The 13,147-nt window shown below is 44.3% G+C and overlaps 1 protein-coding gene across 4 annotated transcripts in view; it reads left to right on the top strand.

Moving 5' to 3' along the window:
• Nucleotides 1-13,147, top strand: part of RAB27B (RAB27B, member RAS oncogene family) — a 154,360-nt gene that overhangs the window by 28,786 nt on the left and 112,427 nt on the right. Inside the window, exon 1 of one of the 4 annotated variants that reach the window (XM_072133859.1) lies at nucleotides 1,967-1,988. The exons of the other annotated variants lie outside the window; for them this stretch is intronic. The gene's annotated coding sequence lies outside the window, so the exon portion shown is untranslated. Of the gene's footprint in view, nucleotides 1-1,966; nucleotides 1,989-13,147 lie in introns of those variants that run through there. 4 annotated transcript variants of the gene reach the window in all.

Below are 13,147 nucleotides of genomic sequence, written 5' to 3' on the forward strand. Positions count from 1 at the left end.
ATGGATGATACATGGTACAGGGTCAGGAGGGGCCGGGATGTCTGCAGTGTAATAATATCACATGTTATGGATGATACATGGTACAGGGTCAGGAGGGGCTGGGATATCTGCAGTGTAATAATGTCACATGTTATGGATGATACATGGTACAGGGTCAGGAGGGTGCAGGATGTCTGCAGTGTAATAATATCACTTATTATGGCTTTCTGGAAAGGAAATATATTATATATTATGGGAATTATATTATTGGGATGTTGATCAGGAATGTATTCTCTCTGCCAGATTTGGGGTCAGGAAGGAAATTTTCCCAACTATTGGCGAATAGACATCAGTTTTTTACCTTCCTCTGGATGAACACTGTAGGGTGATAGTTTGGATTTTGGGGTCCTGCAGGTTACCCGGTAACATAAATAAGTGAGAAACAGCTGAATAGAATTGTAATAACTTGGCAGGAGGAGACGACGACTCGAGGACTTGCTGCTGATTTTCTTTTAATCTTCGGGGGGAAATGATGTGATGAAAGTTTTCTTTTCTATTTATTTTTCCTGCTTCTGTTCATTTTCTACCTATTGTATGAGCCGCCGCTTTTATCAGCTGCATTTGTACTTTGTAGCAGCGGGAAAGCTCTAAGAATGTATTTAATTTTTTGCTTTTTCACAGTTTTTTTCGCCGCACTCTGCTTGTTCCTGTAGATCTACAGAAGACTTTCATACAAGACGGGAACCTGCTGCTTATTGTAGCTCAACTTTCCTTCTCTTTTATTCATTAAACAAAATTTCTAGCAATCCCCCCCCCCCCCTTCCTCTGGTTATGGGATTTTTTGTGGAATGTTTTTGCTACATTTTTGTTTTTATGTGTGTATACTCAGTGTATGGGCTCCTATAGTCATTACTAATCACCCTCATTTTTTGGCACGTTTGGGGGATTCTTCTACCTCTTCCCAGACACTTTGGTATAAAGGGGAAAGAAGAATTGGGCTTCTGAATTCCCATTCCTATTCCTTGACTTTCCAGGGAAGATGTGTAGGGTTGGTCGACCAGTTTATCAGAGGATCTTCTGGGGGTCCAGACCATATTCCAAAAATGAGTCCCAGAGATCCAGCAAAAAACAATCCAATTTGGAAGCTAATAAGGTTTGTCCTTAGGGGTATTTGGTAGGACGGTCCCAAAAATAATTTTGCTGTATGTTGTAACCCCGATCGGATAGTAACGTTAAGCCCAAACTAAAATTGTCACATATATGTATCGGATGGGAGGGTCAAAAGGAATAACCGTTGACTTAACAAACTGTCTAGAATGTGACCGGTCTCTGCCGCAGAGATGATTACATATTGAGCAGCTCTCTCTTCCCCTCTCCCAGCAGAAGTCACAGCACGGCCTCATGCGCCAATCAAAAAATAATTTATATCCATCCATAAATATCAATTTTAAAGTGGAGGCGTTAATCCTCCCTTCTCAGAGCTGCTTAACCAAGCACACAGGGATATTAGATGTGAGCTCATGCGGCCTCCATAGACACATACTGTACAGGCTGGAAGACGCATCTCCACGGGAGGGAGGAGCTTGATTATTTTTTTTTTTTTTTAGAAACTAAGCAGAATTTGGTAATGAAATATATTAGAAAAATGTTCACCACATCCCCCCCGCACACACCATATAAAAAATTATCTATAATGGCGGTTATGCTGTTTGTCCAATGCTATACAATTTTTGGTTGGGGGGGGGGTGATGATGCAATTTAGTCTTCCTTGATGGTTTCCTACATAAATACATTTTTTTATTTCTTTTATTTTTATTCCGTGAACCATGAAGATCAGGATGAACAGAGACCTAGTTCATGCCCCGTCTGATGGTGAAATGTTGACTGGTTTCCGGGTGTCTTTGTGGTTCTCCGCGGTCGTCTTGCTGCCTTTCCATGTTGCCCTCTCTCACCGCGCGCCAATCATCCGGCAGGGTTGGAAAGGGAATGACAGAGCGCCGAGAGGAAAGGTGATTTTTCAGCAAATACTGAGCGCCTGTCAGTGGAAATGATGAATGCTGGGAGTTGGCGAGCCGGAGCAGCGTGTGTGTGTTTGTAAGCAGCGCAATCTCATTACTGAGCCCCTTCATTGCAGATCGCTGGCGGTAGCCAGACACTTAAGATTCCCATATAGGTGAAGGAAAATCAATGGAATAATACTCTCAGGATTCATGGGGCTATAAGTGCATCCACGCCGCCAGACGCCGTTCACACGTGTTTTTTTTTTTACTTTTATTTGACAAGTACAGAGTGATGTTAAGTTCATGACTGTAATATTAGTCTGGGAAATGATTGACACCGAACACAGGAAAATATCTACCCCCCCCCCCCCCGGGCCGATCCAGCAAATTATCCTTATTGGCTATAACCGGTACGGCTGACCTCCATGACCCCTGAGGTGACACAGAACATATTTAGAATCATGTTATGACCCAGCGTTGATGTGTGAGGGGTTTACAAGCATCTATGAAATCGTGATACCATAGACCCCAGGGGGGAGATTTATCATCAGTCTCTTAGAGCAGAACTGTTCTAGTTGTCCACTGCAGCCAATCAGAGCTCGGCTTTCATTTTCCCACAGCTGTTTATAAAATTAAAGCTGAGCTCCGATCGGATTGTGGCGCATCCGCAGCGGCATGCATGCGATGGAAATCGGGGGCTTGGCCGACGGATTTGGAAAAACTGTGGAATTTTAAAAAAAAAATGTCGCTTGACACGCGCTTACATGCACCCAGGATAGATTGGTGAACTCCGTTGATCCTCAGCGGACTTCGGCGCAGCAGCGACACCTGGTGGCTATCGGGCGCATGACCTTAGTGAATCGCCGGAAGACCCGAATCCTCGTCTGAGAACGCGCCGCTGGATCGCGAATGGGCCGGGTAAGTAAATGAGCCCCATTGCTTTTTGTATGTTGGAGAACAGACAGAATATCTGTTTTTATAAAAAAAATATTTAGATTAGCTGTAGGTGTTCCAGCCTACATCACCGGAGCACCTCTTGGCTCCGCCCGATAATACATGCACGCCCCCTCCGTGCTCATATGCAGTCTGGTCCCGCCCACTGATCGTGTTAGCAGGCTGCAATGAACACTGTAGGGACGTGCATATATAATCAGGCAGGCGGAGTCGGGAGGTGCTCCGGTGACATGGGCTGGAGCACCTACGGCTCAACTGAATATTTTTTATAAAATCTTCTTTAAGAGAATCTATCCATTCCCGGACATATGAATAGTGATGTCATCCCCTGGCAGACGTAACGAGCGAGTAAGTTTGGGACATCTACTATCAGTAATCCTAGAGGGTTTAAAGGAAACCAAAAATCGACCTATTAAGGTCGATCTGATGGTAGGTTCCTATTAACCCACTAAATCTATATTTAGTTAACCCTATAATGCTGTTTAAACTTGGCTAAATTTTATCATCCCCTATATGCACATTTTCCAGAGAGGATTCTGGGTTTGCACGTTCCCGGCGTGCTCCTCCCACTGCTCCATCCGAGCGCTGCACAGTAGCTCCGTCATCAGTGCCGATGTGCATGCGCATAGCAGTTCTCCCATGCTGTGGGAAAGCAGATGATAGACCAGCGGCTTTTCTGGTCGGCCCAAGATGTATCTGACCTATAAAGTTCCCTCAACCGCTGTACCCCACACAAGCAGCAGAGGATTATAATATAGGAGGTTTGGTCAGTAGCCCAGGGTCCATAGCCACCCAAACCACCCACCAAAATTTATACTCCGGAGCACCTTCACCCATGAAAACCCTCCTACATCTGTTTCTGCTCTCAGTACCCATATACACAAGAGCCATTTCAGGACCTTTGCAGGTCCTCCAAAGGTCCTGAAAGCAAATATTCAAATCGGGCAGACACTTCCTTCCCCAAGAAGCTGATTCTAGTGCCAGATGTAGGAAGTGATTCCAGACTTTTTAGGGGCTATAATATTCATAAAGGGGTGGTCTCAATCTGCCCCTGCACACAGGTAAGTGCCTAGGCTAGCCATTGTGCAGGTAGCAGTGGTGGACGGCACTTTATAGGTTTTGGACCAATCTGCAATGAAGCCAACGATCCATCAGCTGTTCCCCACCGCTGGTACTAGGCGAGATGCTCTGCAGCAACATATGGTGAATGGGCCACAGCACTACAGGACCACTATGGCCCATTGATTCTCAGGACTTTTGAGGGTCTCTTAGGTGAGACCCCCACCTTCCTAGCTAATGGCTATTTATTACTGTATTTCTATGGGACATGAAGCGGCAGAGATGTTTCCCCGCGCTCAGGCCGCTGCCGCATGTTATGTTCCTGCCAGATATTTCCTAATCAAATATTGTTCACCTGATCTTTGGTATTAATGGAGAATAAGGAAATGTTAGCGAGGAGCAGACGGGAAGTCTCCGCTGATATTACCAGCTGCCATCTCCTAGCAACACGCCGCTATACTGTGTGCTAAATGATTCCTGAAATAATTGCAAAAGGCGGATAGATCCTGTCGTGTAATAAGCCGTATAGGACAATCCAGCAATAACCAGGACTGATGGGACAAGCTGAGCAGATGTCACCCTGTGATCCCATCATACATGTAGTTATAGGCGGCGGGGCTACAGGCAGCGTATACAGCACGAATAATCTGCTGCCGTTACATAGAGGGTCCTAGACCTTGCTAGATATCATCTGGGCTGGTGGGGATCTCAGCCTCACAGCTGCACATGGAGCTACCGTGCTCAGTGGTTTGCATTACAGCCTTGCAGCGCTGGGGTCCTGGGTTCAAGTCACAGGGTCAACATCTGCAAAGAGTTTGTATGTTCTCTCCATGTATGTGTGGGTTTCCTCCGGGTCCTCCTGTTTCCTCCCACACTCCAAAACATACTGGTGAGCTGATTAGATTGTGAGCCCCATTGGGGACAGGGATTGATTTGGCAAACTCTGTGCAGTGCTGCGTAATCTGTGTGCGCTATATAAATAAAGGAAAGGATAAAGGATGAATCCACCTCTCAAAAGCTTTGGGTGTTGGGTCCTGCGTGCATAATGTATTATAATTCTATGGCATTTCCTGCATGTATGAGTTTGGAATAGACCTTTAAAGGGGTCCTCAGGGACTACAATATTCTCCTACTGATCCTTCAATCTTTGGTAGGGGTCCTTCATGATCAGGATGAGCCACTAAGCAGAGAAGAGTTGCTACCTGGGTTGTATGCCACTTGTGTTTTACAGGTCTGTGACATCATGTTCTTTCATTACATGGGCCTATTTATAGCGCCGTCCTATTCAAGAGAATGGGGGCAAACTGCAATACCAAACACCACCACTTTACAAGGTATGGAGACTCCACAGGGAGTGCTCATCCCATTCAAGATAGCAGTGCCTGCTTGATCGCAGGTGTCAGCAGTGGGTGTTTGCTGCATAGTGCAGCAAACACCCACCATGTATCATGTATGAATAGGTTTCAGCCCGTGAGCCCTCATCATACATCCATGACTACATTATGGTGTATATGTTCAGCTCCTTATGGTTTGTTGATTATGTCATATCACCCCGATTGGTCCACTTTAGAGGAAAGCTTCCATTGTTTTATGCATTCTGAAGCAAACATACCTCAAGAATGCTGTAGCGACACTGATGCAGAATCATATCGTGTTTAATCCCTGATCTGAGTGCTTCTGCTTTTACCCTAATTATGCACTGCTTCAGAGAATGCTGCATTCACTGTGTTGTCCCTCACAGGCAGAAGTAATCAATCGTTGCACCATCCCCCAGCTGCTTTGTATGAGTCATCCAGCTCATGTTGATTAGTCCTGTCTGGACAGTTCAGTAATCTCCGTGTGTAATGTGTTTATGTAGGCACCCAGCTTTCTCAAGGTCCTGAATCTTATAATTGTATTTTCAGCAAAACCACTTGAATTAAAGATTAAACAAGATATGTTTCAGCATCAGTGTAGCTACAGCATTCTCATGGTTTGTTGGGTTCACATTGCATCAAAGTAAATGATAGATTTCCTTTAAGGGTGGACACATCTGTATATCTGAATATAACCACAGAAGGGAAAAGCAATTTACTTTTCTGATGCCAATGAAAATGTAAATCATTCCTCCGATGAAAAAGAACATCCTCTATATTCGTGGACTGAAACGCGGTGATTTTCCTGCTCTATGGTGTAATTCCAGACACCAATCACGGCTCCATTGTCAGATTCTTACTAGAACAAGACAATCCCCAGAGCAGCAGACAACACTCCAGTGATGTTAATATGAAAAACATTGTCAGACGCGGTTCTCCGCGCTGTACATCATTGTCAGGTAAATGCGCCAAGTTTAACATCTTTCACAGACGCACAGCAAAGGTCTGCGCAGAGCGGGTTGTTACATTGGAAAACCAAAGATGTAGCAGAGCTGAAGTTCTCATTTAACTCCTTAAGTTGTCATTTAACTACTAACAGTGTAACTCTCTTTTCCAGAAGCTCTGTAGATACTACTAGTCATCTCTGTAGATACTACTAGTCCTGTATATGTACATCCAGGATAACACTGTATCTGATCATTATTTGACTTGTATTCTGCACTATGTAGCAGTTTTGCCCTATGCAGCTTCTATCTGTAATGCTCAGTTGTCTCTGAGCTGTTGACCGGAGACTACACTCACCGGCCACTTTATTAGGTGCACCTGTCCAACTGCTCGTTAACACTTAATTTCTAATCAGCCAATCACATGGCGGCAACTCAGTGCATTTAGGCATGTAGACATGGTCAAGACAATCTCCTGCAGTTCAAACCGAGCATCAGTATGGGGAAGAAAGGTGATTTGTGGCCTCTGAACGTGGCATGGTTGTTGGTGCCAGAAGGGCTGGTCTGAGTATTTCAGAAACTGCTGATCTACTGGGATTTTCACGCACAACCATCTCTAGGGTTTACAGAGAATGGTCCGAAAAAGAAAAAACATCCAGTGAGTGGCAGTTCTGTGGGCGGAAATGCCTTGTTGATGCCAGAGGTCAGAGGAGAATGGGCAGACTGGTTCGAGCTGATAGAAAGGCAACAGTGACTCAAATCGCCACCCGTTACAACCAAGGTAGGCAGAAGAGCATCTCTGAACGCACAGTACGTCAAACTTTGAGGCAGATGGGCTACAGCAGCAGAAGACCACACCGGGTGCCACTCCTTCAGCTAAGAACAGGAAACTGAGGCTACAATTTGCACAAGCTCATCGAAATTGGACAGTAGAAGATTGGAAAAACGTTGCCTGGTCTGATGAGTCTCGATTTCTGCTGCGACATTCGGATGGTAGGGTCAGAATTTGGCGTCAACAACATGAAAGCATGGATCCATCCTGCCTTGTATCAGCGGGTCAGGCTGGTGGTGGTGGTGTCATGGTGTGGGGAATATTTTCTTGGCACTCTTTGGGCCCCTTGGTACAACGCCACAGCCTACCTGAGTATTGTTGCTGACCATGGCCATCCCTTTATGAGCACAATGTACCCTGTAACATCTGATGGCTACTTTCAGCAGGATAATGCGCCATGTCATAAAGCTGGAATCATCTCAGACTGGTTTCTTGAACATGACAATGAGGTCACTGGACACAAATGGCCTCCACAGTCACCAGATCTCAATCCAATAGAGCATCTTTGGGATGTGGTGGAACGGGAGATTCGCATCATGGATGTGCAGCCGACAAATCTGCGGCAACTGTGTGATGCCATCATGTCAATATGGACCAAAATCTCTGAGGAGCTTCCAGCACCTTGTTGTATCTATGCCACGAAGAATTGAGGCAGTTCTGAAGGCAAAAGGGGGTCCAACCCGTTACTAGCATGGTGTACCTAATAAAGTGGCCGGTGAGTGTAGATGCTATGATATCTCCCATAACTTTCTCCAAGAATCAGCAGGATCATAAACTACAGAAGTAATACATCATGGAGTGAGATGCAATAAAAACATACTATCATCTCCTGCAAGCTCTATCTGTGCCTGTTTGTCTCCATTCTCACATAAAAGCAGCAGCAGGATCATATTGAACATTTTATAGAAGTACTGATCTGTATTGATATGAATAAAGCACATTAGGTGAGATAGAAACTTACTATTACCGTGTTTCCCCGAAAGTAAGACAGTGTCTTACATTCTTTTTACCCCCAAAAGTCCCACTATGTCTTACTTTCGGGGTATGTCTTATATTGGAAAAAACCTGTTGATTTTTTTGTAACCATAAAATTAACATTTATTAACAACCTGAACAGTATGGTATTCACCACAAGCAAGTGCCAAGAATTATACAGTGCGAGTAAGGGCATTACACAATGTGGGAGGTTATACAGTGTGAGTAAGGGCATTATACAGTGCAGGGAGGTTATACAGCGTAAGGGGGGGGGCATTATACAGTGCAGGGAGGTTATACAGCGTAAGGGGGGGGCATTATACAGTGCAGGGAGGTTATACATTGTGAGTAAGGGCATTATACAGTGCAGGGAGGTTATACAGCGTAAGGGGGGGCATTATAAAGTGCAGGGGGGGGGGATGGGTGTTTTACACAAACCATAGAACTGTGCAAGCAAACACACTGACACACACTACATTCATACATTATACATGTAAATAAACATATAGATCAGGCATCACACCTACATACACACTGCACAAAAACACATAAACATACATACTTTTTCAGTGTTTTTGATGGGCACTGACTGCAGGGCTGAGTACTGTAGTAGCTGGTCCAGGCTGACATGTGCTCCCCTCCCCCTCCAGGTCCGACTGATGTAGCAGAGTTTAGCAGCTACACAGGAGGGGGAGGAGCTGCTCCAGTAACACAGAGGCAGCACAGAGCAGGAAGCTTCTCCCTCTGCTCCATGCTGCAGACTCCACACTGTGCAGTGCGATCGGAGCCTGCACGGAGTAGCTGAGCTCCGGTCACAGTCTTCTGCCAGGAGCTACAGCAGTGATATGAAGAGGCTGCAGCTCCCGGCTCTGTCCACTCTAACTATGTCCTACTTTCGGGGTATGTCTTACATTAGCCCACCCTCCTAAAACACCCACTACGTCTTACTATTGGGGAAACACGGTATCTACAGCAGCCTGTGTTTGTGCCTATGTCTGTCCTCTCTCTATACACTGTCTACAGTATCCCAGAAATATCCACTGGATAATATAGGACGTTATAGAGAAGTACTGATCTGTATTGATATGAATAAAGCACATGGGGTGAGATAGAAACTTACTATTATCTCCAGCAGCCATTGTTTGTGCCCATGTCTTTCCTCTCTCTACAGTATCTCAGAAATATCTGCTGGATCATATAGGACATTAGACAAATAGTGACTTGTACTGATGGGAATAAAAGCCTTGAAGTGAGTTAGAAAGCTTACTATAACCATCAGGACATTATAGAGAAGTGGTGACCTGTTATGATGAAAACAAAACATTTGGGGTGAGAAAGAAACTTACTATTAGCTCCAGCAGCCTCTGTCTGTGCTTGTGTTTTCCCTTGCTTACACAGAAGCAGCAGGATCATATAAATAGGTACAGACCTGCAGTGATGTGAATTAAACACTTGGGGTGAGAAAGAAAACTTACTATTAGTTACAGCAGGCTGTGTCTCTTCCCCCCCCCCTTCCTGCGTGCTGAGGGAGCAGTGGGAGACAGTGTAACAGCCTGTGAAGCTACAGCATGGAGGGGCTCTGGTAATACCCCTCCCCCCCAAAGTCCTTATGTCTCATTAGCATAATGCTAAAAGTTGATTTCATAAGTAAGGAGGCCATGGATAACACATATAAGAAGATACCACAGTCCCGGTGCCTGGATCTATGAGTAATGTCCCTGGTTTATCAGGATGGGTTTTGATGGTAGATTTTCTATAAGCAAAATTTGATGAAAAGTTTCTAAAAACTTAATTGTGGTAAAAATGAAAGCTCTTTGCCTGTGATGAAGTCGCAGTAAGTTGTACTCGGGAGGTTTCGATGTGTCACTTCCTCCTCGCTCTAGTAATGACGATCAGATCTCATCATTTCATCTCTGGATCTTCGCGGTGTCAGCGACTTTGTGAATCGTATGTGCTGTGACTTGTCTGGTGAAGCTGTTACCTGCTGTAGGAGAGAGGTTGTCATGATCCTCACATCCAAATCCTAAGGAACCTTCTAGGGGTCTGGTTTAATCCTCAGTATTTATTTAAAGGGGTTTTCCCACGAAGGAAGAAAGCAGCAATAAACCTAATAAACTACTACCAGCAGCTGAACACCTTCTAGTTGTTGTTTCTTTCATGGTTTAGGGTGGTGGCATCATCCAGAAAATCAGCTTTGAAGTGAGTTTAAATTCATTGTATGAAGTCAAGGAGGTGGAGAGTTTAACACTGAAGTCAAGCTCTCCCAGAAAGCCCCTTTACTGTAATTGATGGTCTTGCACCCAGATACAATACAAACCAGATCTCCTGAAGTCATGTGCATGATGTCAGTCACGGGAGGAGGTATTCAGAGGCAGGGAGAGCTTGACTTCAGTGTTAAAGGGAACCTGTCACCAGGGACCTTATTTTCACTAAAGACAAGTTGCAGAAGTTTATTACATCTGCAGTACAAAAATGCCTCTTTGCCTTTTCTAAGCATTTGCATTACAGTATAATTGTGTGTTATAACTTGCCTTGCACCCTGTCAAAATTCTGGGGTAGTCACAGAGGCTGGACTTTGGTTTGGATGCATTTCAAAACACAACATGTGACTTGTCCGTGTTACTCACTCTTCAGATCTTAGCCCCCACCTTTGTGCTCCTGTACAGCTCCTCCTCCTGCTCTTTCACAGAGGTCACAGCCTGGTGAGCCTGACATCAGTAAGGTGGGAGGGGGTGTACAGGAGCACAAAGGTGGGGGCTGAGGAGCGAGTAACACAGACAAGTCACATGTTGTTTTAAATGCATCCAAACCAAAGTCCAACCCCTGTGACTACCCCAGGATTTTGTCAGGGTGCAAGGTAAGTTATAACACACAATTATACTGTAATGTAAATGCTTAGAAAATGCAGAAAGGCATTTTTGCACTGCAGCTGTACTGGGCTTCTGCAACCAGGCTTTAGTATAAATGAGGTCCCTGGTGACGGGTTCCCTTTAAACTCTCCGCCCCCTTGACTTTATACTAATAAATTTAAATATCACTTTAAAGTTGATTTTATGGGTGATGGAACCACACTGGACTATAAAAGACACATGATCTGTAAGCTGCTAGACAACATACTAGTAGTGGTTTACTAGGCCAGTTTCTGATGACGGGTTCCCTTTAACCATTCCGGTTTAGAAGGTTTTTTTATTTAGTCATTATAATAGGGGTTGGGCCTAAATTTATTTAGTGGTCTTTTTAAAGGTACGGATCAGGTCAAGCATGTGCACCACAACTCCATTTAGATCCTGTCTTTTTGTAATCAGTATGGGGGGTCCCAGGATTGAGGCCCCCACTGCTAATGAATATATATGTATATACTGTATAAATATAACATCTATAACTCATGGGTCAGCCCCTTTAAGATAGTAACCAGGTTTGTTGGCCAACCATGAAGTGCCCTTCCTTCCGGCTCTTGTTCGTCTTCTTGGCAATAGAATCCAGTATTTGTTTATGATTTACATTGTATTAGATTTTTGTTACATTGTATTAGATTTTTTGTTACACTGTATTAGATTTTTGTTACACTGTATTAGATTTTTGTTACATTGTTACATTGTTGCGCTGTTTCCCAGAAGTAATGAAAAAAAGTTGCACATTTATTCCCAATGACCCCACACAACCCTGCGGTGCCTCTCCCTTTGCTTGGGTGTTTTTGTTGCGGTAATAATCCCCCCCCCCCCCCATCCCGCCGCGCTCCGGTTATTTACACTTTGCTAATGTCGATTCCTTTTTAAAAACTGATAACATTTTAAATGTAGAGGTTTAATATTTCATCAGGAGCGGCAGAAGCGCTCGTTCCTCATGCCCAAATGCAAATATAAATTATGCAGGTGCTAGCAGCAAAGTCGGAGGCGCGAGGCGCTGTTTGTTCTCGCTTAATATCATTTGTTTTGTTTTTTTTTCAAACATTGAGCCAAGTAGAAAGTAATGAAATCACCGAAAACCGATGGAGACTGAAGGAGGGGGGAAAAAAATTATTAAAAGGCAAAAAATAATAAAACTTAAAAAAAAAAAATAATAAACTTAATAAAACTCGTCTCCTGGACCCACAGGAAATGATTGTATTGATGATCCGGACGGCGCCTCCGGCCCTGGAGACGCCTGGGGGACGCATGTCGTGGGCAAGTTCTCTGAACATGTAATTAGCTGAGCCATTATGACCCGCAGCGAAATGTTGTGTTCTTGTTAGTATGCCGAGACGATGCCGGGATTAACACACATCTAATGGGAGAGCAGAGGAAATATTGATGCATAAAATGGGGCAAATTAAGGAGGATTATGTAAATATGTAGCTGAGCTGCAAATGCCCTTTAGAGGGATTGTTATATCACAATATTCTTCTGTTTATAAGGCCTGTGGATGTGACGTAGCAGAGCTGAGCAGATTGTATGTGGTGTCCTATCTGCAGGCAGCATGTTATAGAGCAGGAGGAGCTGAGCAGATTGTACGTGGTGTCCTATCTGCAGGCAGCATGTTATAGAGCAGGAGGAGCTGACAAGATTGTAAATAGTGTTCTATCTGAAGGCAGCAGGTTATAGAGCAGGGGGGGCTGAGAAAGTTGTACATAGTGTCCTATCTGCAGGTAGCATGTTATAGAGCAGGAGGAGCTGAGCAGATTGTACGTGATGTGTCCTATCTGCAGTCAGCATTTTATAGAGCAGGAGGAGCTGAGCAGGTTGCACATAGCATCCTATCTGAAGGCAGCATCTTACAGAGTAGGAGGAGCTGAGCACATTGTACATAGTGTCCTATCTGCAGTCAGCATGTTATAGAGCAGGAGGAGCTGAGCAGGTTGTACATAGCATCCTATCTGAAGGCAGCATCTTACAGAGTAGGAGGAGCTGAGCACATTGTACATAGTGTCCTATCTGCAGTCAGCATGTTATAGAGCAGGAGGAGCTGAGCAGATTTTAAAATTTTTGCAAATTTTTCTTTTTTTATCATTCTTTTTTCTCTTTAGATACAAGTATTGACTTATCTGTCATTTTAATTGATGGAAATGCAGAC

The sequence above is a fragment of the Engystomops pustulosus genome, chromosome 1, assembly GCF_040894005.1.
Source record: "Engystomops pustulosus chromosome 1, aEngPut4.maternal, whole genome shotgun sequence".
Taxonomy (NCBI): domain Eukaryota; kingdom Metazoa; phylum Chordata; class Amphibia; order Anura; family Leptodactylidae; genus Engystomops; species Engystomops pustulosus.